Source organism: Myxocyprinus asiaticus, chromosome 37, assembly GCF_019703515.2.
Source record: "Myxocyprinus asiaticus isolate MX2 ecotype Aquarium Trade chromosome 37, UBuf_Myxa_2, whole genome shotgun sequence".
In the NCBI taxonomy this organism is placed as follows: Eukaryota; Metazoa; Chordata; class Actinopteri; order Cypriniformes; family Catostomidae; genus Myxocyprinus; species Myxocyprinus asiaticus.
The window spans coordinates 33,954,251-33,980,745 of NC_059380.1; the positions used below are offsets into that span (position 1 = coordinate 33,954,251).

Below are 26,495 nucleotides of genomic sequence, written 5' to 3' on the forward strand. Positions count from 1 at the left end.
TCACACATGGTCTGCCACTGCGAGGACGATCAGCTGTCCTTCCTGTCTGCCTGTAGTGCTGTCTTAGGCGTCTCACAGTACGGACATTGCAATTTCTTGCCCTGGCCACATCTGCAGGCCTCATGCCTCCATGCAGCATCCCTAAGGCACATTCACGCAGATGAGCAGGGACCCTGGGCATCTTTCTTTTGGTTTTTTCAGAGTCAGTAGAAAGGTCCCTTTAGTGTCCTATGTTTTTATAACTGTGACCTTAATTGCCTACCGTCTGTAAGCTGTTAGTGTCTTAACGACCGTTCCACAGGTGCATGTTCATTAATTGTTTATGGTTCATTGAACATGCATGGAAAACATTGTTTAAACCCTTTACAATAAAGATCTGTAAAGTTATTTGGATTTTTACAAACGTATCTTTGAAATACAGTGTCCTGAAAAAAGATTTTCTTTTTTTGCAGAGTTTATATATATTATATATATATTATATAGCCATAGTTGCAATAAAAATTAATGTAATTCCCTCAATCTTATATGTAGCATATTATAAATGTAATAGAACTATAGTAGTTACTGTATATGGGAATGTTTATTATAAATATATTTTTTCTAAATTACTATGTAGCATATTATAAATGTAATAGAACTATAGTAGTTACTGTATATGGGAATGTTTATTATAAATATATTTTTTCTAAATTACTATGTAGCATATTATAAAGGTAATAGAACTATTGTAGTTATGAGTATTTATGTATATATTTTTTTTCTAAAATACTAGGTAGCATATTACAAATTTAATAGAACTATAGTAGTTATATGAGAAGATTCATTATGAATATTTTTTTCTAAAATACTATAGTTAATACAGTTGGTGTTACTATAGTAAATTCATGGTAATTTAAGGGCGGCGATGTGTGAAAAGACTGCTGATTTATATTGGTGCATGTCACAGTAAATCTTGTTCAACTATTAAATGTTGTTCAGAATATCGGGCCATTTAATGTGGTTTTAATCCAGTTTACTCACTTAGGGTTTTCATTGAGGCTTGCACCAGAGAATTAAAATGATTTTCGCAACTCGTGCAATGCTTCTTACTGCTTCTCTGTGCGTGTCCACTCGTGCGGAAGAAATCCACTCAATGACGCTCACAACGCCCGAGAGAGCAGCAGCTTTGGGGCATGTTTGTAATATGTAAAGTGTGTGTATAGTCTATACACTATTGCTCAGTACACGAGCAAAAATATAATCTTATATATGAGCGTTTACATTTGGAAAGTTGCCAGCGGACACGTACCGTCAATGAGTTACGCCGCGCGCCGCGGTTGAGAGCTCGAGACCGGCACATGGTTAAGTCATCTGCTAGCACTCGCGCTGCTCTGTACAATGTTCCGGGTGATGCGCTTGCCGGTTGATAAACGGCAGCGCATAAACGGAGAGCGAAAGAGAGAGGGAGAGTTAACCAACACTGAAGTCGCACCAGTGCAACCGATACCAAATTTAGTCGCACTAGCAGAAAAAAACGGTCGGAAAATGCAACCATTTTGTGGCAGTCTGGGGCCATATATATATATATATATATATATATATATATATATAAGCAATATCACACGAGCAAGAGTGCGATATGGCCCTATAGCACGATTGCGAGTGTGATATTGCTTATATATAACAGTTCAATGAACAAGTAAATGTTACAAAATTAGGAAAAACTGAGTATGGTCATAAAAAACATATTTGTGCATGGAACTACTTTGTGTGTGTGTGTGTGTGTGTGTGTGTGTGAGAGAGAGAGAGAGAGAGAGAGAGAGACGGAGCATGTGCGATCACCTGTTGCCACTCCCAAGCAGAGATGCTGTCAGCTTTCTGAAGATCAGCTTTCTCAGTGGAAAAATAGCTGTGTAATGGACTCGACATGGAGGCGAAGGTACAATTCATATGCAAGAAGTTTATTGCAAACAGCAGACAAATCCAAGATACAAGGCAGAGACGTAATTGTTGAAGCAGGCAAAGTAGTCGTTACACAGGTAATCAGTCCAACCAGTTAAACAGAGCAAAACAGTAATCCAAAATCGGTAATCCAGTAAAGCAGGCACAATGGTCATAACAAGTAGGCAATAAACAGGCTATGAGAATAACGCTTGGTAAGGCAGTGAAACTGGCAATATTTCGTAAAGTCATAATGGAAGAACATGGCTATTTATATGGTCCAAACAGGAAGTAACCATAGAAGAAACGGTACAGTGTCAGTATTCGGGAGAGGGCTCCCTCTGGTGGTCGGCTGAAGGGATACCAGCCTCATTCGTTACAGAACCCCCCCCCCCACACGAACAACTCCCAGTGTTCTTCTTCTGGGTCATCCCCTTGGTCATGGTGCAGGATGATTCGAGTGCACTCGGTGGAAGTCAAGGATCAATGATGGGTCCAGAATGTCCTTGGTGGCTACCCAAGATCTCTCCTCTGGTCCATAACCTTCCCAGTCCACCAGGCACTGCATCTGACCCCCTGACAATGTGAGTCTATGATCTCTCGGACCATGTAAGCAGGTGATCCGTCTATCTCCAATGGAGGAGGCGGCTCAGGATCCGTAGTTCCGGGGCCAGATGTCGGGTGGACAGGTTTCAACAATGAGAGATGCGGTAGTTAGCAGGTAGCTCCAGTCGGTAAGTTACAGGATTGATTTGTCTTACAATTCTGAACGGACCGACATACCTGGGGCTGAGTTTCCTGCAGGGTAGCCGCAACTTGAGGTCTCACACTTGCTCGCTCCGCCTGATCCAATCATCCACCACTGGCACCGTAGAGGGTTCACCCGACCAAGGGAACATAAGAGGTTGGTAGCCCAGCACACATTGGAAGGGAGTGAGTCCAGTAGATGAGTGTGTGAGGGAGTTCTGGGTGTATTCAGCCCATGGGAGGAAGTCGCTCCACCTCTGTTGTTCTTAACTGCATTAAGACCTGAGGTATCTGCCGATTTCCTAGTTTAGTCTCTCCACATGTCCGTTTGCCTGAGGATGATAACCAGATGTGAGGCTGACGTTGATGTCCAGCTGTTTACAGAAAGCCTGCCAGACTCTGGAAGTGAACTGTGGTCCCTGGCAGACACTGTACGGTAGTACACGGTAGTCAATGCATGGACGGAGCCCTCCATCTTTCTTCTCAACGAAGAAGAAGCCTGCTGCAGATGGTGAGGTGGAAGGACGAATGAATCCCGAAGCTAAAGCCTCTTCGACATAAGTCTCCATGGCCATGGTTTCAGGTCTTGACAATGGATAGGCTTTGCTCCTAGTAGGTGTCATGTTGGGTAGTAACTCAACAGCGCAGTCCCATGGACGATGAGGGGGTAATTGTGTAGCCTTGATTTTGCTGAATACCTCGGATATTCCATCGGGACCTGGACTTGAGCTTGGTTCTCAGGACTTTCGATGCTGGTAGTCAAACATGGCATGACGATTGTGACATGAAGACAATTAGACTGACAATAATCTGACCATTGTTTTAACTCACGCTGGTTCCAGGAGATGATGGGATCATGGATAGCAAACCATGGATGACCCAAGATGAGAGGATACTTGGTGTGAGTTGATGATATAAAGAGATGTGATCTCTGTATGAAACAATCCAATCTGTAGTGTCACTGGAACTGTTTGGTGAGTGATACCTGTGCCTATAGGTGCATTATTCACAACAATAATGTTAATGGTGGGTATACAAGGTATTGTAGGGATATGGAGTTCCCGTACTAGACCTTGGTGAATTAAATTCACGGCAGCCCCTGAGTTGACGAGTGCAGAAACACATTTCAGTGTATCACCAAAGGAGAGCTCAATGAGAAGAGTGAATCTGTGTTGTGTGGGAGATGAAATATTCATGGTACTCACAATAGTCCTGGACTCTTGATATTTCTTGTCTTTGTGAGGGCATGTAGAGTTTCGATGATTCCTTTCACCACAGTAATAACACAGTCACTCCTTATGACGATGATCGCGTTCTTCATCAGAAACTCTGGTATAGGTGATCTGCATCGGTTCAGGAGCTTCGGGGCATCCCTGGACTTGACTTTGGACTGATGGTTGTGACAAACTTATCAGGAAGAGCAAATCTTACAGGTGTAGCTTGTGGAGATGGAAGAGAACGGATATAGTGGGTGAGGTTCTCATTTTCAGCTCTTAGGTGGTTCAGTTGTTCCTGGAAACTTTTGAGCAGTTCGCTCTGGTGAGCGAATGCAGCCTGGAGCTGAGAAACTTCTGCTGGATTCATTGGTGGTGAAGCATTCTGTAATGCACTCGACATGAGGCGAAGGTAGAATCCATATGCAAGAAGTTTATTACAATCAGCTGACAAATACAAGACACAAGGCAGAGACATAATCATTGAAGCAGGAAAAGTAGTCGTTACACAGGTAATCAGTCCAACCAGGCAAACAGAGCAAAACAGTAATCCAAAATCGGTAGTCTAGTAAAGCAGGCACAATGGTCATAACAAGTAGGCAATAAACAGGCAATGAGAATAATGCTTGGTAAGGCGGTGAAACTGGCAATACTTTGCAAAGTCATAATGGAAGAGCATGGCTATGGAAGTAACCATAGAAGAAACGGTACAGTGTCAGTATTCGGGAGAGGGCTCCCTCTGGTGGTCGGCTGAAGGGATACCAGCCTCATTCGTTACAAGCCATCCTAGTGGGGGTATTTCTCCCTGTTTTGCGGTAGCCGGTGTGCAAGTGTCATTCACTATAGAAGCCTCAATCATCTCCGCCATTTTAAACATTATGTCCTCTCCAATGTGGAAAGTCCGGTAAGAGGTAAGCGCCTTGAGTTTGTGTAATTAATCAGTCTGTTGTGTCTCTCAGCTGTGATGAGCCGTAATGCTGAAGTTGTTAGTTTAAAGCCATTTAAAGCTATTTCCTAGCTTTAGTAGTGTAGTAGTAATACAAGCGATCATGTAGTGCTGTTGTATGTAAACACTGACTGACGCTGACTTCAGGTCACCTATCTGGCACATATTACACACAAAAATGATCTTTTGCCACAATATTAAAACCACCTGCCTAATATTGTGTATAGGTCCCTCTCGTGCCTCCAAAACAGCGCCAACCCGCATCTCAATAGCATTCTGAGATGACATTCTTCTCATCACAATCATCGGCATAACAGTGGAAACTTATTCCATGATTCCTGATAATGTCTCCCAGGGGAAACATATACAAGGAGAAAAGCAGAGGCCCTAAAACTGACACCTGTGGCACTCCATACTTAACATTTTAATTTGGTTTGACAGTTGTGTCGAGGCACAGATCTGGGGAAGGCTTAAAAAAAAAAAAAAAAGAAAAGAAACATTCTGCTACATTGAAGGTTCCCAGTAACACAGTGGCCTCCATAATTCTTAGACGGAAGAAGTTTGGAACAACCAGGACACTTCCTAGAGATGGCCGCCCGGCCAAACTGAGTAATCAGGGGGGAGAAGGGCCTTTGTAAGAGAGGTGAACAAGAACCCGATGGTCACTCTGTTTGAGCTCCAGAGATTGTGTGGAGATGGGAGAAACTTGCAGAAGGACATCCATCGCTGCAACACTCCACCGATCTGGGCTTTATGGCAGAGTGACCAGACGGAAGCCTCTCCTCAGTGCAAGACACATGAAAGCCCGCTTGGAATTAGAAAAAAGCACCTAAAGGACTCTCAGACTGTGAGAAACAAGATTCTCTGGTCTGATGAAACGAAGATTGAACTGTTTGGCCTCAATTCCAAGAGTCATGTCTGGAGGAAACCAGACATCACTCATCACCTGCGCAATATCATCCCAACGGTGAAGCATGGTGGTGGTAGCATCATGTTATAGGTGTGTTTTTCAGTGGCAGGGAGTGGGACTGGGGGACTGGTCAGGGTTGAAGAAAAGCTGAACACAGCAAAATACATAGATATCCTTAATGAAAACCTGGTCCAGAGTGCTCAGGACCTCAGACTGGGCCAAAGGTTCACCTTCCAACAGGATAATGACCCTAAGCACACAGCCAAGACAACGCAAAAAGATTGGCTTAGGGACAACTCTGTGAATGTCCTTGAGTGGCCCAGCCATAGCTCGGACTTGAACCCAATCGAACATCTCTGGAGAGACCTGAAAATGGCTGTCAACCAACGGTCCCCATCCAACCTGACAGAGCTTGAGAGCATTTGCAGAGAAGAATGGTAGGAAATTCCCAAATCCAGGTGTGCAAAGCTTGTCGCATCATACTCAAAAAGACTTGAGGCTGTAATCGCTGCCAAAGGTGCTTCAGCTAAGTACTGAGTTAAGGGTCTGAATACTTAAGTCAATGTGATATTTCAGTATTTTCTTTTTAATACATTTGCAGAGTTATCAAAAATCTGTTTTTTTCTTTGTCATTATGGGGTATGGAGTGTAGATTGATGTGAAAAAATAGATAATTTAAAGCATTTTAGCTTAAGGCTTTAACATAAAATATGAAAAAAAAATGAAGGGGTCTGAATACTTTATGAATGCACTGTAAGCATATTCCCCCATTGCACAATATAAAATTTCCCAGTTGCAGAATTCCTAACCATAATGTGATTTGCAAATGAATTCTTCCTTAATGCATGTGCATTCAGTATGTTGTACAGTCATGAAGAAACACCTGCAGCCAACATAATATTCTAAATGCACACATAGTACATACACTTCTAATTGCTCCATCCATCATATGTGAGGTTGACTAATGAAAATTATGGTGTCATATATGAACAAAATAAATACATTAGTAGGTGTCAGTAAGAGAGCATGTTTACATTGTGGCTGTTTAAGTGAGGGTTTAAAGCAGCCTGTGCTGTTTCCTGTGCATCCAACACATTATCTATGCATTAACCTTTAATTCCCTTATGAGGAAAAATAGCTTAAAATAGATTAGAATGCATTTCTTTAAAGGGATAGTTAATCCAAAAATGAAAATTCTCATCATTTACTCACCCTCATGCCATTCACTTGCATTGAAAGGACCTACAGAGTTGAGATATTCTTCAAAAATCTTTGTGTTCTGCAGAAGAAAGAAAGTCATACACCTCTGGGATGGCATGAGGGTGAGTAAATGATGAGAGAATTTTAGTTTTTGGGTGAACTATTCCTTTAATTTAAAATTGAGTTCCGTATTTTTGTTTTTAAGTGGGTTAATCACAATCAAAATTTTTTTTTTTTTTTTTTTTTTTTGAAAATTAGATATCTTCATTTCAAACACTTTTGTTCTGACATGTTCATTCATATCATTTATATCTTTAAATTGAATTTTGGTCATTGAAATGCATTGTTATACCAGAGCGTATGGAGTTTGTTATCCTCATGTACCACTAGATGGAGATGTTGCAATTTATTACAGAAACGTTTATAACATAGTTGACCATGTGGGGTTGGAATATGTTTGTTTGTTATTATAATATTTTGAGAAAATTAGGGTATCTGTTATTGTGTGACTCTTGTCTCACATAATTTAATTTTATCCTATGTAATCATGATAAATGGTGCTACAAATTCTGATTTGCCTGCCGTATAGATATTTTTCAAATTCCTTATTGCAAAATGCATCTCACAGTGTGAGTGTGAGAACATCATTACTAATGCCAAATAGGTAGTCATGGCTATTACATTCTAAAAACTGTTTTGACGGATTACATTTACATTAATGTTTGTAGCAGAGGCTCTCTCACTGAAGTGCCTTGCAAGAAATTGCATGTCATAAAAGTAGCATGTACCAGAAAAGATGGATAATAAAACAGATGCTAAGATTAAATATTAAGAGCCAAGATGTTTGCCGAGAATAAAATTCAAGAAGGTGACAAAATTGTGAGTTTAATACCATTAGAGTTGGAATGTTAAAACACACTGTAGGAAATGTGTTGTTGTTGTTGTTTTAATATATATAAATACATTTCTTATAAGTTAAGGGGATAGTTCACCCAAAAATGAAAGTTATGTCATTATTAACTCACCCTCATGCTCAGGACTCAGGGAATATACATATAAAATGTTTATCTGGAGTAGGTTCAATTGATAAAATAACAAACTTGATCATCATGAAATCTTATTTACATGATGCTGGTTTAACTAAATGTAGTGTTTTGGTTTGGGATCAATGCCTTTTTCACGCATTGATAGTCAGAACATTTTCCAGATGATTATCGATCTATATCTGCATTTTTTCAGATATAAATAGGGCTACTTGTTGCATAACAGTCTTTGTCTCATCATACAATACATACAGTATTTCTTCACACAACTTTGGTAAACTGTGAGCAGCAGGGTAACTTAATGGGAGCTGCACACCAGACGCATCTGGTGGATGACACGGCGCATTCTAAAATTTGAAACAGTTATTTTCTATAAAAGGTACACATACCGCCGCTCCGCATCTATCTACGACTCCAAAGGCTGCTCAAAATTCTGCAGTACCACGGAGTGCAACTCGAATAGTTTTCCATCAGATTCGTCCCAAATCATTATCAAAGGACATAGATTATTTACTCTAGCTATCACTGGATGATATATTGTGTATCTGTATCTTTCATATAGCCTACACAATGTATTTTCAGTTACAAGTATGTGTTTTTGTGGTTTGAAAAATTAAATAAAATGCATTCAAGGCAAGGCCATAACCATGTCTTGAACATTTGGGATGACGGGGGACGAGGGGGGTTGGTATCACAGGTGTTGAGGTTACAAATAATTTATAATGGTCCTCTTTGGTCCTTTAATATAGTAAAGGCCCTGAATGCAATCATTTTCTTAATAAAGGCTTGAAATGCGATTGAGGCCCAAAATTGTATAATTTTTGGTTTTAAAAGATACATATATTTTTAAAGTTCACACAGTACAAGACAAACGCTGTGTCTGCATTGCAAACAATTTGCTTGTTTCAGTCATATTTTATTTAATTGTTTTGTGCTGTTTCAAAGAAAAGATGAATAAAATTTGGATTTCTTTTCATCACTGATGTATCTGTAAAATGACAGGACTGTGTCAGCTGGCTAGCAAAAAGAAAATACACAAAATTATTTACTGCCCTTAAGTTGTCCCTCATTGTTTTTTGCTCCCAGTAGAATCTTAACACAATATTTTCTTCAAGAATCCTAATGCTGCTCTTTTCCATAAAAACACACTTCATATTGACCACTGCTGTCAAGGTCCAAAGAGAAAAAATATATTTTAAAAAGTACCATAAAAGTAGTCCATAAAACTATGAGAGTAAAAGTAAATTTTAAATTTTTAAAGCACAAACCTGACAAGACATACTCGAAATAAAATAGTCCCTTTTAAAAGTAGACTCTTAGGATATGCTGTACAACATTCAGAATTAAATACATAAAGAAATTATTTAGAAAATCTTAAATTGATTTTAAAGGATTACTTAAAAATAATTGCTTTAAGATTATATGACACTGTCCTTGCCAAATCCTAAAAGCGCAATAGAAGTCACAAGTTCTAGTTCTGATCTGGGTGATAACTCTCTACTTTGTGTCAGACAATGTCAAGAGAATTTTCTAAAAAGCTGCTTCAAATGCCAACCAGATTACCACATTAATTCTATTTCTTTACAATATACATACATTTGCGCTTCGTCTTAAGCCTGATATGCTGAAAATTGCTCCGTTAATGTTTTCACATTCACAGTTATGAATGACATCTGAATCACGTGCTGTACATGACATATTTAAATTCCAAACGGTGAATTTCGCCAAATGGTGAATAGTTTGCACCCTTGGAAATTAATGTTGGTCAGTACAACATTTCAATCATAAAACAGTGGTCAAATATTGCATGTTTAGTTAGATACTTAACATCTCACATGACACAAACACTCTTAACCTGAACTGCTTGCTGATGCATTGCGCTCCACGAGGTTCGCTTAGCTTCATAAATTTAAGTCCTGCCTTCATCGATTTGATTGGCTCAAAGTATATTGTGGTTACGGCCCTGGAGGTTACATACAGAAAAAATGCTTAATAACATTGCCATTTCTAATAGTTCAGTTTGCACAGTTACACCAGTTTCATACACTAACCTGCAAACTCATCAACGTCACTTTGTTCATTCTTAAAAAAGTACAAAAAAACTTTGTAACACCGCATCGACACTGTGTGTCCTGTGTGTGATAACTGTGCCTTGCCCTACCACTTATTGGCTTCAGTATTAAGTACAGTAAATTTTATATCACCCCCTCGTGCTCTCCCAACGGTATTACGCCAGACTACATTAAATGGAAGGCCAAATGACAGTAAATTGGAAAGCACACAAATTAGGCTTCTAGTTTAAATGTCAGCTAATGTTAATATATTGATGCCTCAAAAACGTATCAAGAAAATTATGTCAATCAGTAATTAATGTATTGATATTTTATGACATTCCTAGTAGTCTTGAAGAATTATTTTATTTAGTGGCAGCCAACACAATAAGCTCTGATCCTTACAAACATTGTCATTCACTGGAGAAATTAGGTTTGTACATGAGGGAAAAAGTGAGGGCGATGAGCCTTTGAATGTTGTTTTGCACAACACAGGACGTGATCACTCGGTTTGGAACGATCACTCGGCTTGACAGTATTATATACAACCATTAAATAGCAATATCTCTTTGATCAAACATCAGCCAAAACTTTTAAGTGTTGATTAAAAATGTTAATTCGTCATCTGCACCTTCTGCTGAAGCAACTGCATCCCAAGCTTTTTGTTAATACAGTATATCTAAAAGTAAGTTGATGATCATGTAGCACTTTGTTTCGCATTTTGTAGCATTTTGTTCCAAAATAAGTCGTCATTTTAAATCTGACAATAGTATTTTCTTTTCTTTTTTTTTTTTAAAACATGCTCTGATTCATATAAAAACACACTAGACAACAGATGTTTGCTTATTCTGTGGAATTTCTACTTTTTCGTGTCACATAATTTATTTATTTTTTCCATCAACAGTACGGTGCCACTTTAATTAATCTTAAGCAGCGCTGCAAAAATAAACTCGGTGCTGAAACACCCGCTGCACTGCATCTCACGTGATGGTCCAGCTATGCTCTGCCGTAGCTTCCGATGTGAATATGTGGAAAAAAATATGCTCTGCTTATGGGCCGCTCACGCTTGCAATGTGAAACAGGCCTAACTCGTCGTAGAGCTTTTAAGCTACATCCATCAAACTTGGTACAGTCCTTCAGACTGTTCTGACTTAGTGTGCTTTGTCTTTTCTAACTGATCAACCTTATGGTTTTCACACAGCGGACAATAAAAAATCTGGAAAATCCCTTAGACTTACATTGACAGATCATTCAAACAAACCAACGGAATTATGGTTAATACAAACTCCAACAGTCAAAATTATTTTAATGCAAACAAACCCACAAAAGGCCTTTAATCTGCTTTAAATTTCCCTCTCTCTCTCTCTCTCTCTCTCTCTCTTTCTGTCTGTTCAGCCAAGGCTTGTCAAGCCATCATCAAAGTTTGTCTTGAAAATTTTACCTATCTAGTTTAGACTGATGTTCAACACTTAAACTGGTATTTCTTTGTTGCTCATTTAGCTCTAACACCCTCTTGACTGTTTCCTGGTTTTACTGTCTATGCACAAGATACCAAGATATTCTTGGAGAACTCACACAATCACATTTAACACACTTCCTGTCAACCTGCATCTCAACTGGTCAAAACTGTTTCAGTAGTATGTATAATGGTGTGTCCTGGGAAGTTCGTACTTACGAGGTCGGAAATCATATATACAATTTGATGTGCGTTCAAGTGATATTAGTCAAAAAGAACTGACCTGTTTTGCAATTTCTTTAGTTCTTTTTCACTTACTAGTGAAGGCAGGAAGCTTTATTTAGCACCAATACAACAAAATGAAGAGCAAATCTACACATTAGGCGTGTAATTAATGCTTTATCTGTCTATTTTATGAAACGTGCTGCCACATATAATGATGGGAGATGTTTTGTTGCAAACACTTGTTGCAGCATAAACCATCTAAATTAGTCTTATTTTCATCATTATTTTCATGTTTTGCCATTATTCTTCATTAACAGTACAAAAAATATATACAAACTAAACTGCACATTCAAAATCCTCAAGTTAAACTAAATTATTGTGAATATCAGTTTGCTTCCGCCATGATTCATAAATCAACACACCCCTAACTCGGAAAGTCGGAGCTCAAAGAAAATTCTGAGTTTCCCACTCATAATTACGACTTTGTGGTGGCGTTCATGTACGCTCAACTTGTAAATGCAGTCGTTCCAACATGACTTGAATGCACCATTAATGTGTTCTCAACCTACCACAAGAAAGCCCTACTGCATTGGATTCCAACATTGAATGACTGCTCGCCCTTGGCTTCAAAGGTTCATTGCCACTGACCGACTATTTTCTTTTCTCCCAAGTCCCCAATTAGCAACTGTCCAAAGCCCCTTTCCACACATCCATGGCCAAGTCCTGATCCAACTCAGCTAATTGGCATAATGATCTCAACTCGTTAAGAAAGGAGCCTGGGGTGCTAAACCCAGGGTCAGAAGCTCCCAAAGGCTGCTTATAGAAAGAACAAGAGAGCCAGGAACAGGATTGGGAAACATAAGCTCCTCTGGGATGAGAGATTTTTAACCGAAGATTAGAAGATTGGAATTATTGTACATTTTCAAAAAACAATGAAATTCACAAGGAAAAACATCATATAATGTGTAGTTGTAGTGCTTTCAATATAGCAAATGGTGAATATAATTTACAAGTCACTCCTTTTTGTTTTTGTTAGCATTTTTCATACTGTCCCAACTTTTTCGGAATTGGGGTTGTATCTTTCTCTCATTTTCACAGTTTATCAGAGAATAAGGAACATTTAATAACTTGCATTGATATATTTGGATCATTGGAAAGCCATAGCCAGAAACAAGGTTTTTGGTGTGCCAAGGGAAAACTGTGTTCAAGAACTGAAGCACAAAAAAGTGAATTGTTTTGTAACTTTAACAACAATTGCCATTCACAAATGTAACATTTTTTAGCGCTAACTTTCTTTTCTATTTAGCCCCGTGTTACATTATAATGAATTTATTAGCCTAAACAAATTAATGACACTTTTATCAATGGAATTGGTAGGCCTGTTAATATATCCAAATATTAGGCTTAATATTTAGTCATAAAATGTGATTACATTATTTTAGAATGTTACATAATTATTTTCCAAAATTCAGAAGACAAATGCACAGGTAAATGAAGGGACAATTTGCACTAATTGACATAAAGTACTACACCAGGTTTTACATTCACTGATTCAAAAACTTCAATAAAGAAATAAATGTGTGATGCATTTTATGAAATAGAAAAATGACAATATCATGTGCATTCAGTTTCCAGCAAAAGAAACAAACTTTTGGCAACATTAGAGACCCTTATTATGATTCACATTGCATGCGTTAACATACATACATTTATATCATTAATCTCTATAAAGTTGAGCATCAATCTGAAACCCCATCTTACCAAAGACATCATTATTTGTTTAATTAAATGCTGTGATCGTCATTAACTTTTGGCATCTCAACAAGGTTACATATCATTTCCATTCTTGTTGGTATTTGTGCATTATTGTCATGTTGAGAAGACAAACTCCTGGACATACTGGCCAAGGTTTCAGCGTTGGACTGGACAGCAACTTTTTATAACAAGCAATCTAAGTGCTGTTTTGGGAAACAGGCATTCTCTCTGTAAAATAACGAGCGGCGTTAATTAAGATAATCATAAAAGTTCAAGTTGCAGCCTTATATAATATATTCCCACTTATCCTATGTAAGGTCATGAATATACTGGAGCCTATCCCAGGAACATGTTTTTTTTTTTTTAATCTAACATTAGAAAAGCTGGAAACTGAGCTTTGACTTTTACAAATGAAGATAGGCAGATACTGTATGTCTCCGCTAGAAATTAATATACTGTTAGCCTAGATAAGATAATTTGAATTTTTATTAAATTTTTTATATCTGTCAATTACATTTCTGATTTTAAAAATCCTCGACTGTGTGACGAGACAGGAGAGGAATGAGGACCTAAATGCAGCCTTTTTTAATAAAACAAAAGTAAACCAGGTAACTCACATAATATAATGAAACAAAACACAGGGAACAAAGCACAACATAATACAGATGAAGACTGACAAAAAACAAGGGGGAAAAAAGGGCTTAAATACACAAGGGAAAACAAGGGAACGAGGAACACCTGGGGAAACAATCAGGGGAAAACCAATCATGAAAAGAAACTACAAAGGACTACAAAACTAACAGGAAACAGGAACAGGGAACTAAACCAGAATTTCAACATAAAAGTCAAAACAAACAACAGGGAATATGTGACAGACTGTGTAGAAGTCCTTGGTATTTTTTTCATTATTTACTTCAGCACTGGACATTAATACGCAGATATTGACGTAGTTCAGGAAACGCAAATAAATAAATAAATAAACAAGGCTCAGTTTTCACCATGGTACAATGTTAAATAAAAAAAATATATGTTCCAGCAAATCATATTAATGGAATAATTGCATCTTACATATTAATTTATTAAACTGTGGTCACCCTACTTTATTATGCCTATATCTACCTACACAGCAATCAGTGATTCAGGGCTGGTTCTAGACACTGAGAGGCCATAGGCAATTTCTTTTGGAGGCACCCAAAACTTATTTTTATTATTTAATGTGGCATGGCATACAACAAAGTGGTATAACTCATTCAAATAGTCGCTTTAACAGTCTGTTTAAAGCAGTTTTTTTGTTTTGAAAGCTTTGGCAAATCTAATCAAAAATCAAGTAGTTCTCGATTATAGTTCTTCCACAGAGGTGCTCATTGTTGTAGCCTGGTAACTTCTAAACAACATTTTGTTATCTGATAAAGTGATAAAAACCTGTGCACCTCATGAGTGGTTGCAATTTATGCTGCAATTTACATCTTGCTTGCTGTGAATGGTCTGTGGCCATTTCCTGCTGTCTGAGACTGAGACTAACCCTTAGCATTGACCAAATTAAATTCACCTTCAAACATTTTTGACTTAATTGTTTAGTGTTTTACAATTACTGACACTAAAATAGAGAGTGCAAAATAATCAATCCCATATCCATACCACGTTTTGAAATAATAATGACATACTTGTATTACTATTAATATTCATGTTCAGATAAATTCTAGCCATTTCTGAAACTCCAACACACCAAAGAATATGCATTTTCTTATTTCCTGCTTTTTAGTAAACACTACAAGAATAAGAACAAACATTTTAATAAATATTTTAATTAAATTCATTATACATTATATTCATTATAATGTTATTATATTAATTATACATTATCTGTCAACTACTAATATGAATAGTCTATTAGAGGAACACTTGGCATTGTGTTTCTACAAGAAACATGTTGAATTCAGTGTTACTGTGTCAAAGTTCAACATTTTTAAGCTTGTTCTCTTCAAGTCTCACATCTAGATAAAGGACTCACATGCATGACTTGTTGGACAAACAGAATAATATTTAGCATTTTATTTGATCGCCTCTCAATTTCTCCTGCTTTTGTTTTTGCGTACAGTTCAATAAATTATGGATTGCGTCTCTTGAGCGCAGCTATGTGATACAGCGCAGAGAGAACATTACCTCCACCCAGAAGACGTGTCTGAGATTTATTTATTTATTTATTTATTTATTTATTTTTACATTTTTTTTTTTTTTTTTTTTTTTTGCAACGCTGTCAATATGCTATATTTGTGGATTTTCCAAGATAGACACAAAGCTTATCGCTCACATGTGAATGGGTTCAAATTTCTAATCGCAAGTTTTTAATTGCAGATGTGAGCGCACTGCGCAGCTCTGGGCTTCGTTTCACAAAAACATCGTAAGCCTATCGTAGAATACATCTTACGATTCATCTTAGTTTTGCCTCTTGTTTCCCAAAGCCATCATAACTTTAGTACTTGAAAATGCTCGTAGATTTACGAGTCCTCTGGAGTAATCCTACAGAGCTAAGAGCATCTTACTAGACAAGGGCTGGGTTTCCAGATAACGTTGCAACTTAAGTTTTAATGATCATCTTCTCTGATGTCGCTTGTTATTTTACGATGGAGTAACGCATGTATCCCAAACCAGCACGTAGACTGCTCGTTATAAACTAGAACTTAAGTGCTTCGTTACGGGAGCTGTCCAGTCCAAAGGTGCTGATCAATTTGGCCAGTATGTCCAGGAGTTTGTCTTCTCAAATGAAAATAAGGTGGAAATACTGACAAACATGCAGTTGTTTGTAACCTTGTCGAGGCGCAAAAATGTATTACCTAACTATTACAGAATTTAATTAAAGAAATTAGGCATCATTATGCATCATGCAATTTGTTACTGCTTTGTAAAAAGACTACAGGCAAGCTGATTTGAACCAGCCATTGGAGGAAGGAAGAAGAGGAGGAGGAAGAGAGGGAATCTCTCATTGCACACTCTCGCTCTAATCTCCTTTGTTAACCATATTTGAATTATTTATTAAGGCATATTTATTAACTTTTTAAATTGCGTGGTCACATTACTAACATGTCTTCTTAAATCATCTGTTTAATAAGAACATATTGTCTTTCTATTGCCATTACAATTATGCCTATCAATGAAGGCAAATATAATGTTGTACTGTATTACGTGTCATGTATTTTTTAGACCTATCATGTTGCATGCACAGACTGCGGACTCGGAGACTGCCTATTGATTTCAGAGCGATTTTTTAACGCTTTTTTTTATCCTCCGAAATAATGGCTTTCCAATGATAATACAATTTATTAAATGTCCCATTGTCTTTCATAAACTGTGAAAGATGTGTTTAGGTTGCACTTAATGGACTTAAGAGCGGTTCAAGAGGGTTAATTTACGAACGTTTTTATGAACTGCTTAGATAACGATGCTTTTGGGAAACGCGCCTTAGAAATTAAGTACTACTTAAGTGCTGCTAACGTTCTACTTAGTGCTTCGGGAAACCCAGCCAAGGTTAATAATAATAATAATAATAATAATAATGCATAAAATAGATATATAAACGGATGAATAGATTAAATAAAATCTGAGAGAGCAGAAAAATGTCAATGACTTTTCTCATCGTCTCCTCTTCATTTCTGACACCCAAGGGCACTCTCGCCCGCACCACGCGTTGGGCAGCACCATATTTCTGTCACCGTTATCACCTCTAGGAGTAAAGCGCAGACCTCTCGATTGTCCCCTGCAGGTTCCACATGTCTCCTTGTTTGGCGCTCCGCAATTACAAAGTGAGGTATAATCAATTAATGTCACTGGCAGGACTATATGGCCTTCACTGTGTTCATTGATCCTGGAAGCTTTCATCTCGACCCACAGAGCAGTTTGTGAAAATTAAACATTACAAATGCACATAAATGCACACCTGATGAACGAAGCATTGATTGTGTAAAAGAAATACACAATTGTTCTGCACAAAACTATTGCAAAAACAAAATATAATTATGTAGTTAATTAGGATGAATATATCTTTAAACATTTCCAGGGAGGTAAATTACAAATGTTTATAAAGTGCACAAATATAAAGATGTTACTACTAGCAGCACTGGTCACCCAATCAAATCTGCCAGAATATACTAATAGTTTGCAAATAAAAATAAACTGCATTTTGTCGCATTCAAAACAGCATGATAATCATCATATTCCCGTTAGAAAATGTAGTTAGAATTTGTTTTTAAATTTTTTTTTATTTTTTTTATTTTTTATTTTAAATAAGGAAATTTATATGGTTTTGGTGAATTGAAATGGGTCGTGTCACGCTTCTCACCGAATCGGTTTGTTCCGCTCATCAGACAATTGATCAGTTTTGTCTCTATCGAAGTAGGCTACTTAACATCCAACGCACAAACAACAGCCACATATGAGCAGTAATAGGCTGACCGCATCCTCTTTTACCCAAGACTGTCATTTCTTTCGGACTTCTGGTCGATCGTCTGGCATTATCAATATTGCTGTCTACACCGGGTGCGCCGCTGTCTACACTGGACGTGTCAAAGCGAACGTTCTAAAGGCCAATACACACTAGCAAGCCTTTAGAACGTTCGCTTTTACGAGTGTCTAGTTCATTTTCAATGAGAGGCACACGGAAAGCGGCAAATCGCATGCGGTTTTGCTAGTTGCACGGAGGTGGCGCGCAAATGGTGCTCGTGCATCCAATATTCTGGGTAGGGTTCCACCAAATGTGCGTAAGTTCTCACGTATGTTAGGACGTAAAGTTCACACAAAGGGCTTAGTAACTACTAGTTAGTTTGTAACTAAGTCAGTGCTTAATTTGGTTGCACCACCTGTTCTTAAGGCAAGACTTAACTAGTAGGTCGTAAGCTCTCCATAAAGTAATGCGTAGTCGCATAATATGACGTTTACCTGTACTGATCCAATAAACAGCCTAACAGATTTGTACACAGAAGTATTAAAAAGCCGTGCATTCAGTTTGATCTCGTTACGGTTGATGTTCAAACCTTATAACCCCTAACTGTCAGCTGTAATAAATTATATCCCCATTAAAATACGTATATTTATACATAAATAGTATATTTGCCCTGTGTAAATAACAATAAATAGGAACTGTATCTAAAATAAATAAGGGGTGATAAATAAATACTAATACAACAGGCTGGAAAAATAGACATTTATTCATTTTAATATCTTATACGAAATATATATGTTGAAACTTGACACCGGGCGACACACCATGAAAACTGCACCGTTAGATCGGTTTCATGCTGAATGGAGGTGGAGACGTGGATTCAGGTCCCCGATACGCCACAGTCTGCCCCTGGTCGAGCAGGGACGTAAAGTATACCGGTAAAAATGAAGGGGCGTACATACCAAGCTCTGGTGGATTCGGGCTGTAATCAAACATTGATCCACCACGGCTTGGTTCATGATAGGGCTTTGGGTACAAAACACAAGGCGATGGTGAGGTGTGTGCATAGGGATATCCACAAATATCCGATGGTGACTACCGTTATTCAATTTCGGAGAGTAAAGCATAGAGTAGAGGCCACGGTTAATTCCCGCCTCAACCATCCACTGATTCTGGGAACCAGTTGGCCGGAGTTTAAAAGATTATTAAAAGCATTGTGTGGGGATGGGTCCTGCAAACTGAAAACACGGTGTGTGATGTGTGAGGCAATGGCTAGGGAGGCGGAGCCGGGGCCATCCACGTCTGCTTAGCATCAGAATGACATAGGAGGGGAATCCTCCGGCATTCATGCCCTTATGGAATTCCCGGAGGGGGACTTCCTTTTAGAGCAGTGTGACAAAACCCTTAGGCACACCTTTGACCAAGTGAGAGTAATTGATGGCCAGAAGCTCCAGCCTGACATCGCCCTCACATATCCATATTTTTCAGTTATTAGAGACCGGTTGTATCGAGTGATGCAGGACACTCAAACCCATGAAAATACAACCCAGTTATTAGTCCTGAGGGGCCATCGGGAAACACTTTTCCAGGCGGCTCACCACAATACTATGGCGGGTCAATAGGACAAGAAAAACACTGCACCGTTTAATGGCCCGCTTTTATTGGCTGGGCATTCACGGGGATGTACGCAGATGGTGTGCGGGTTGCCGCGAATGTCAGTTGGTGAATCCACCGGCCACCCCAAGAGCGCCATTGCACCCGTTAACGTTAATCAAGGCCCCCTTTGAAAGAATTGGTATGGACCTTGTCGGGCCATTAGAACGGTCAGCACGCAGATATCGGTTTGTATTTGTATTACTCTTAAAAATTATCTCCTGGGTGGGGATTCCGAAAGACATCCTCACCTTTACCATCTCAACCTCCTTAAATTATGGAGAGAGGCGTTCCCCGTGTCCATGGCGATGGTAGTTCCGAAGAGGGCGGAGTTTTGGCCAGAGGTTCAAAGTTCAAAGTTCAAAGCCGATCTATTCACCCCGGTCCTTTGTGGAGACCACCTCTCACTGTCCCAGCTCACAGAGGTGGCCATGTTGCAAAAAAAGTATGCGGACATTGTTCTCTACTCTTCCCGGTCATACGAACCTCATACAACACCATATCGAGACCCCACTAGGAGTGGTAGTGCGTAGTCGGATATACCGCTTACCCGAGTACAAGAAAAAAGTGATTCGGGACGAATTGGAGGCAATGCTCGAAATGGGGTTAATAGAAGAATCGCATAGCGATTGGGCCAGTCCGGTTGTTCTTGTACCTAATAGTGACATGTCAGTCCGGTTCTGTGTTGATTACTGGAAAGTCAACACGGTGTCTAAATTTGACATGTACCCAGTGCCCCGAATTGATGAACTGCTCGATCGGTTGGGTGCGGCTCAATTTTACTCGACACTGGATTTAACAAAGGGATATTGGCAGATCCACTTAACTCCATTATCCTGAGAGAAAAACGGCCTTTTCCACACCGTTTGGATTACACCAATTCGTCACTCTTCTGTTCGGTTTGTTCGGGGCTCCTGCCACATTCCAGCGCCTAGTGGATAAGATCCTCCGGCCACACGCCACATATGCCGCTGCCTACTTGGATGACATTATCATATACAGTAATGATTGTCAGAGGCATATGCAGCATCTGAGAGCCGTACTGAGGTCGCTGAGGCGGCAGGACTCACGGCAAACCCGAAAAAGTGTGCAATTGGGCGGGTGGAAGTATGGTATCTGGACTTCCACTTGGGTCATGGGTAGGTACAATCCCAAATTGATAAAACCGCAGTGATAGCGGCCTGCCCACGTCCCAAGTCCAAAACAGAGGTGAGAAAGTTTATGTGGCTGGCTGGCTATTACAGAATATTTGTGCCTAATTTTTCTGATGTCACCAGCCCCATGACTGATCTCACTAAAAAGGGGGTGACAGATCCGGTCCAGTGGACGGAGGCATGCCAACAGGACATTGCCCGGGCCTGAGACAGATGGTGGGGGTATGTGAAGTGGGACGTGGTCGTGTGTCTGTCACTGGGGAGAGAGGAAGGGCCAGCACCTGGTAATTATTGATACTTAACACCTGTCTCATTACAGAGACGATGGAGACAGGCTTGAAAAGGCTGCCGAGAACGCCAGAGAGACAGAGAGAGTCAGACCAGTGATGTTGTGTGTGCTTACTGGAAAGTGTGATGTTTACATTATTCGTGAAGCTGAAAAGATAGTGCTGTGTTTGTAAAACTGAAAAGCCAAAGACTGTGTTTGTGAAACTGAAAAGCTATTAAAGGTTGACTTACCTGGACTGTCAGCCCGCTTCCTGCTTCCTTCCTTATTGTTAGAACATTTACAATATTTAAACTAATTAACTACATAATTAAATACATAGTTTTGTAATTATTTTTGTACTGGAGGCTATGCTCTACTGTTTTTACACAGTTACTGCTTTGTTCTTCAAATGTGCGTTTGCAATGTTTCATTTATCATCTGTGGGTCGACCATCTGGGTGCAAGCTTCTAATGACTGTGAAGACTGTATAAAATGTATAAAGAGGTTAACATGTTGGCAGGCCTATTTCATGTGCACAATAGGGTGGTGGAAGCACTAGCATAGGGTAAATGTACAAACATTAACTGATTAAGCAGAGATCTGCACTTTGTACTCAAACTGATCATTAATGCATAACAATGTGCACGTGACAGCGCCCTTCAGTGTCAGAGAGGAAGATGAGAGTTTGTAAAGAGAAGGAATGTGGGAAGATGCACCAAGATAGACAATTTCCCTGTAGATACAGTATAACATTGACATCATTCCTTCTGAATTTAATACTATATCATGTGACCACTTTGTACCAACTCGTGCACAAAGGTAGGCCTATTGTTTATTGATATAGGCCTAATTAATTTTTAATTTATTCGTTTATTCATTTATTATTTTTATTGTAATATATTAATTTATTTAATTTTCTTGTTTTCTTGTTTCTGCTCATTTCTTTTCAAATTGATAAACAAACTCAAAATGTACATGGCTGTTCTCTCTACCTGTAGCTTTGGTCTTCAGCGGTCAACACCTGATCACATTGCACCACCTACTGGTGAGAACGAATAGCATCAGGTTGAGATTGTGCATCGGTACTCTGCTGCTTTTCCTGCAGTTCCCGGATGTGGAAGGTTGAATTTCAACCACTGAATTTGAAGAAGCGAATTTTGATAAGTGAAATAGAACGGGCTGAATTTTACCTGTCAAAAAATGTAGATGGTATTTTCAAATGAACTGAATGTTTTGGAAACTAACTTTGGAAGGTGAATACTTATTGTTTAATTTTTAATAATGAAATTAGTTGTGAAATGTTTCCAAATGAAATATTTAATGCTTAAAAATACAACCATTTTAAATTTCAGCCTCCCAAAATGCAAGCACTGTAAATGCAATGCATTTAAATGCAAGCACTGATAATACAATGCATGTATTTTTTCAATTAGAGAAATTCAACATACTTTTATGATTCAAAGACTTTAGTCATGAATTTAGCTCCATAATAATCTGTACTATTCTGGGTGGGTCACCTCGATCCACCCTTGGCAAAGCCATGGCAATGCCACTGGTGATTGGTGGTAAAAAAAAATTGCACCCGCAACAGCCCTACGTGTAACACAATCAACAAATGCCAAAACACTTCTTACAAAGGTGTACTTCCAACATGATCATACGGGAAATTGACATATTGCTTCAGAAAGTTCATGTTCCTTAAAATTAACTTAATTTTGCAAAATAACTGACAAGCACTATCCCCCATCAGACATTTTTGTATCAAATCAATTGTCAACTAATTTTCCTCTAGTGCTACTGATCGTGTGTTGCACAAGCAACCTTTAAGTCACTGGTTCTGGTCCCTTGGGAACCGCGTTCACATAAACAATTGTGATTTGGAGATTTAATTTTCACAAAAACAAATTGTTTTTTTTTACCCCACTGATGGTTAAGTTTAGGGTTGGGGTTTGGGGGTACAGTTAATAAAATATGAATTCCTGTTGACTGTGTTACATTATTTACAACTAAAAGTACTGCTAGTTTTTACCGCCACTTTGTGGAGACTTCACCTGGAAACTAGAATTTACATGTGCCAATATGTTCAAAAACAGTTCCAGCTTCAGCCACTGGGGGTAGCGATACAGATCTTGTTCATCTCCGACCGATTTCAGCAGCAAAACTTTCAGCCTACTGTTCACACTGAACATAAACAATCCCAGAAAAAAAAAAAAAAAAAAAAAAACCCTTACAATCTTCTACAGTCCTCTTGTCTTGTTCTCAGCTTCCCTGAGTGATATTTTTCACGACTGGCAGTGTAATCTATTCCTTGAGGGCTAAGCAGGCAGCAGAGTGTGACCCAGGAGGCTATGTGATGAATGAACATTTTCCTCCAATTTAAAGGATGGATATTGTAGGAACTGTTGCAGCCTTTTTCCTAAACAGACCTTCATCTGTCACAGCCCAGCTTCACCGACGTAGTCCCTCTCTCTGAACCCTCAAGGGACCTGATCCCCAAGCCGAGACTGGGTTGTACAATCCATCTCAAATTTCCATGGTGCCCTCATTTGCATACATATATTCCTCCAGTACTATATATTATATATTCCTGTACACCTTTGTATGAAATCTTAAATTTTTTGGCAATTTCAAGCATTGTATAGTCTTCATTCCTCAAAACAATGTTTGATTGACGAGTTTCTAGAGAAAGCTGTTTCTTTTTTGACATTTTTGACCTAATATTGACCTTAAGACATGCCAGTCTATTGCATACTGTGACAACTCAAAAACAAACACAAAGACAATGTTAAGCTTCATTTAACGAACCAAATAGCTTTCAGCAGTGTTTAATATAATGGCAAGTGATTTTCTAGTACCAAATTAGCAATTTAGCACGATTACTCAAGGATAAGGTGTTGGAGTGATGGCTGCTGGAAATGGGGCCTGTCTAGATTTGATCAAAAATGACTTTTTCGGGGCCTAGGTAGCTCAGCGAGTAAAGACGCTGACTACCACCCCTGGAGTCACGAGTTCGAATCCAGCGCCTACTGAGTGACTCCAGCCAGGTCTCCTAAGCAACCAAATTGGCCCGGTTGCTAGGGAGGGAAGAGTCACATGGGGTAACCTCCTCGTGGTCGCTATAATGTGGTTTGCTCTTGGTGGGGCGCATGGTGAGTTGTGCATGGATGCCGCGGTGGATGGTGTGAAGCCTCCACATGTGCTATGTCTCCACGGTAACACGCTCAACAAGCCATGTGATAAGATGTGCCGGTTGATGGTCTCAGACCTGGAGGCAACTGAGATTCGTCCTCTGCCACCCAGATTGAGTCACTACACCTCCACGAGGATTTAGAGCGCATTGGGAATTGGGCATTCCAAATTGGGGAGAAAAAGGGGATTTTTCAAATAGTGATGGTGCCGTTTTTTACATCAGTAATGTCCTGACTATACTTTGGTGAATTAAAGTACTTTAATTACATTTATTCAGACTCTTTTATCCAAAGTGACTTACAAAAAAGGAACACATAAGCGAATCATCTTAAGGAGACAGTGGTATGAAAAAGTGCCATATTACAAAGTTTAACTAGCATCAGAATAGTAGTGTTCAAAACAGATTAAAGTGCATCAAGACTTTTTTATTTATTTATTATTATTATTTTTTTTTTTTGTGACTGGTTAAGTGCTTATGGAAAAGATGTGTTTTTAGCCATTTTTTTTAAGATAGAAAATGAGTCAGCTTCACGGATGGAGTTGGGAAGGTCATTCCATCAACATTGTACGATGAAGCCGAAAGTCTGGGAAAGTGTTTTGGTGCGACGTTCCTTAGCCGACCGTAGGCTTCTAGTTGGCGCGTTTGCTGTTCCTTCTGAAACAGCTAAATCTGTACATTGTTCCAAACTTTTGGCCACCAGTGTGTGTGTGTAATACATGTATGTATATATATATATATATATACATTGCTGTTCAAAAGTTTGGGGTCACTTGACTGAAATGTTTCTCATGATCTTAAAAACCTTTTGATCTGAAGGCGTATTCTTAAATGTTTCAAATGAGTTTTGTAGACAAAAATATAATTGTTCCAACATATTAATTGATTTCATTACAAAACTAAAATTGTATTTAAAAAAAAAAAAAAAAGTTTTTTGAAATGGATGACTTTGACCGAATAATAAAGAAAAGCAGCCAATATGTGCCAGGCATAGATGGGAACTCCTTCAATACTGTTTAAAAAGCATCCCAGGGTGATTCCTCAAGAAGTTGGTTGAGAAAATGCCAAGAGTAAATTTCTGCAAAGTAAGTGACCCTAAACTTTTGACCGTTAGTGTATATAATATGTATATGTGTTTACAAATATATATATATATATATATATATATATATATATATATATATATATATATATATATATATATATATATATACATTTTTTAAATAAATTTTTTTATTCATGTGTGCATTTAAATAATTTCCAAAATTTCAATTAGCGTAGCTAATCGTATGTATACTCTGAAACCATGCATTCAAAGGCCTTTATATGAGGCGCCTTACTGGATAAAAGTGAAGCTAACTGGGTTTTGAATGAACTAAAGCACTTTAGGTGAATGAAGTCTGCATTTATACTACATGGGGTGTTGTTTTAAAATTAGTTTGCCGAGTAAAACAAAAAGAATGTCACGTCCAAAGCTATTCAACGATTAATTTAAACTAGGGCTGTCAATTGATGAATTGTTTTTTATCAAATTAATTACTTTATATGCCAATTAATATGATTAATTGTAATCAAATATTTAAATATTTTCTGAGAAAGCCCCCCCACCCCCCCAAAAAAACAAACAATAATTCAATATATAATTATAAAAAAATTATGATACATATTATAAAAATAATAATTCTAATAATTAAAATGCATTACATTATTGTGGCAGATGAGTAAATTGTTAATAAGACAATATAAAAAGTTGCTTTATGTAATGTTTATTACAATGTTATTTTAAAACAAAAGCCTATTATTGGCCTACAGTCCACAGGATGCATGAATGTTCACTTGTGAAATGATACTTGTGGATCATCTTAATTTGGTTGCATCACATTATAAACACATAATTTTTAGGTTACTATGTCTAGTTAAACATAATTTGAAACTTGGAGAAACATGTTTCAAGATCCTTGCATTCGGAATTGCACTCTGTCCAGCTGTGTTTGAATGCAAGAGCACATTCTCAACATGTGCTGTTGCTGGTGTCAAGCAAGCCCAAATGTGGTTTGTCTCTGTCCAGCTGTGCGTTGCCTATACAGCGTTTACAGAGTTTGGTAGGAATATTCCATATTACGGTCCAAAGACATGAGATTTTACATGTTATTTTTTATATAATTAATTTCACTGAAATAACGTGTGAAATCGACAGCCCTAGTTTTAACCAATCTTTAAAGCTCTTGGACTAGCTCGAATTCTCCCAGGTCCAGAACTTAATGGCTGTGCTCAAGCATAACAAATATTACCACAAACTGCTATATAAATATTACAACAAACAGCTTAGCA

General features: G+C 38.4%; 1 pseudogene; it reads left to right on the top strand.

Moving 5' to 3' along the window:
• Positions 1-26,495, top strand: part of LOC127428023 (testis-expressed protein 264 homolog) — a 119,360-nt pseudogene that overhangs the window by 9,310 nt on the left and 83,555 nt on the right.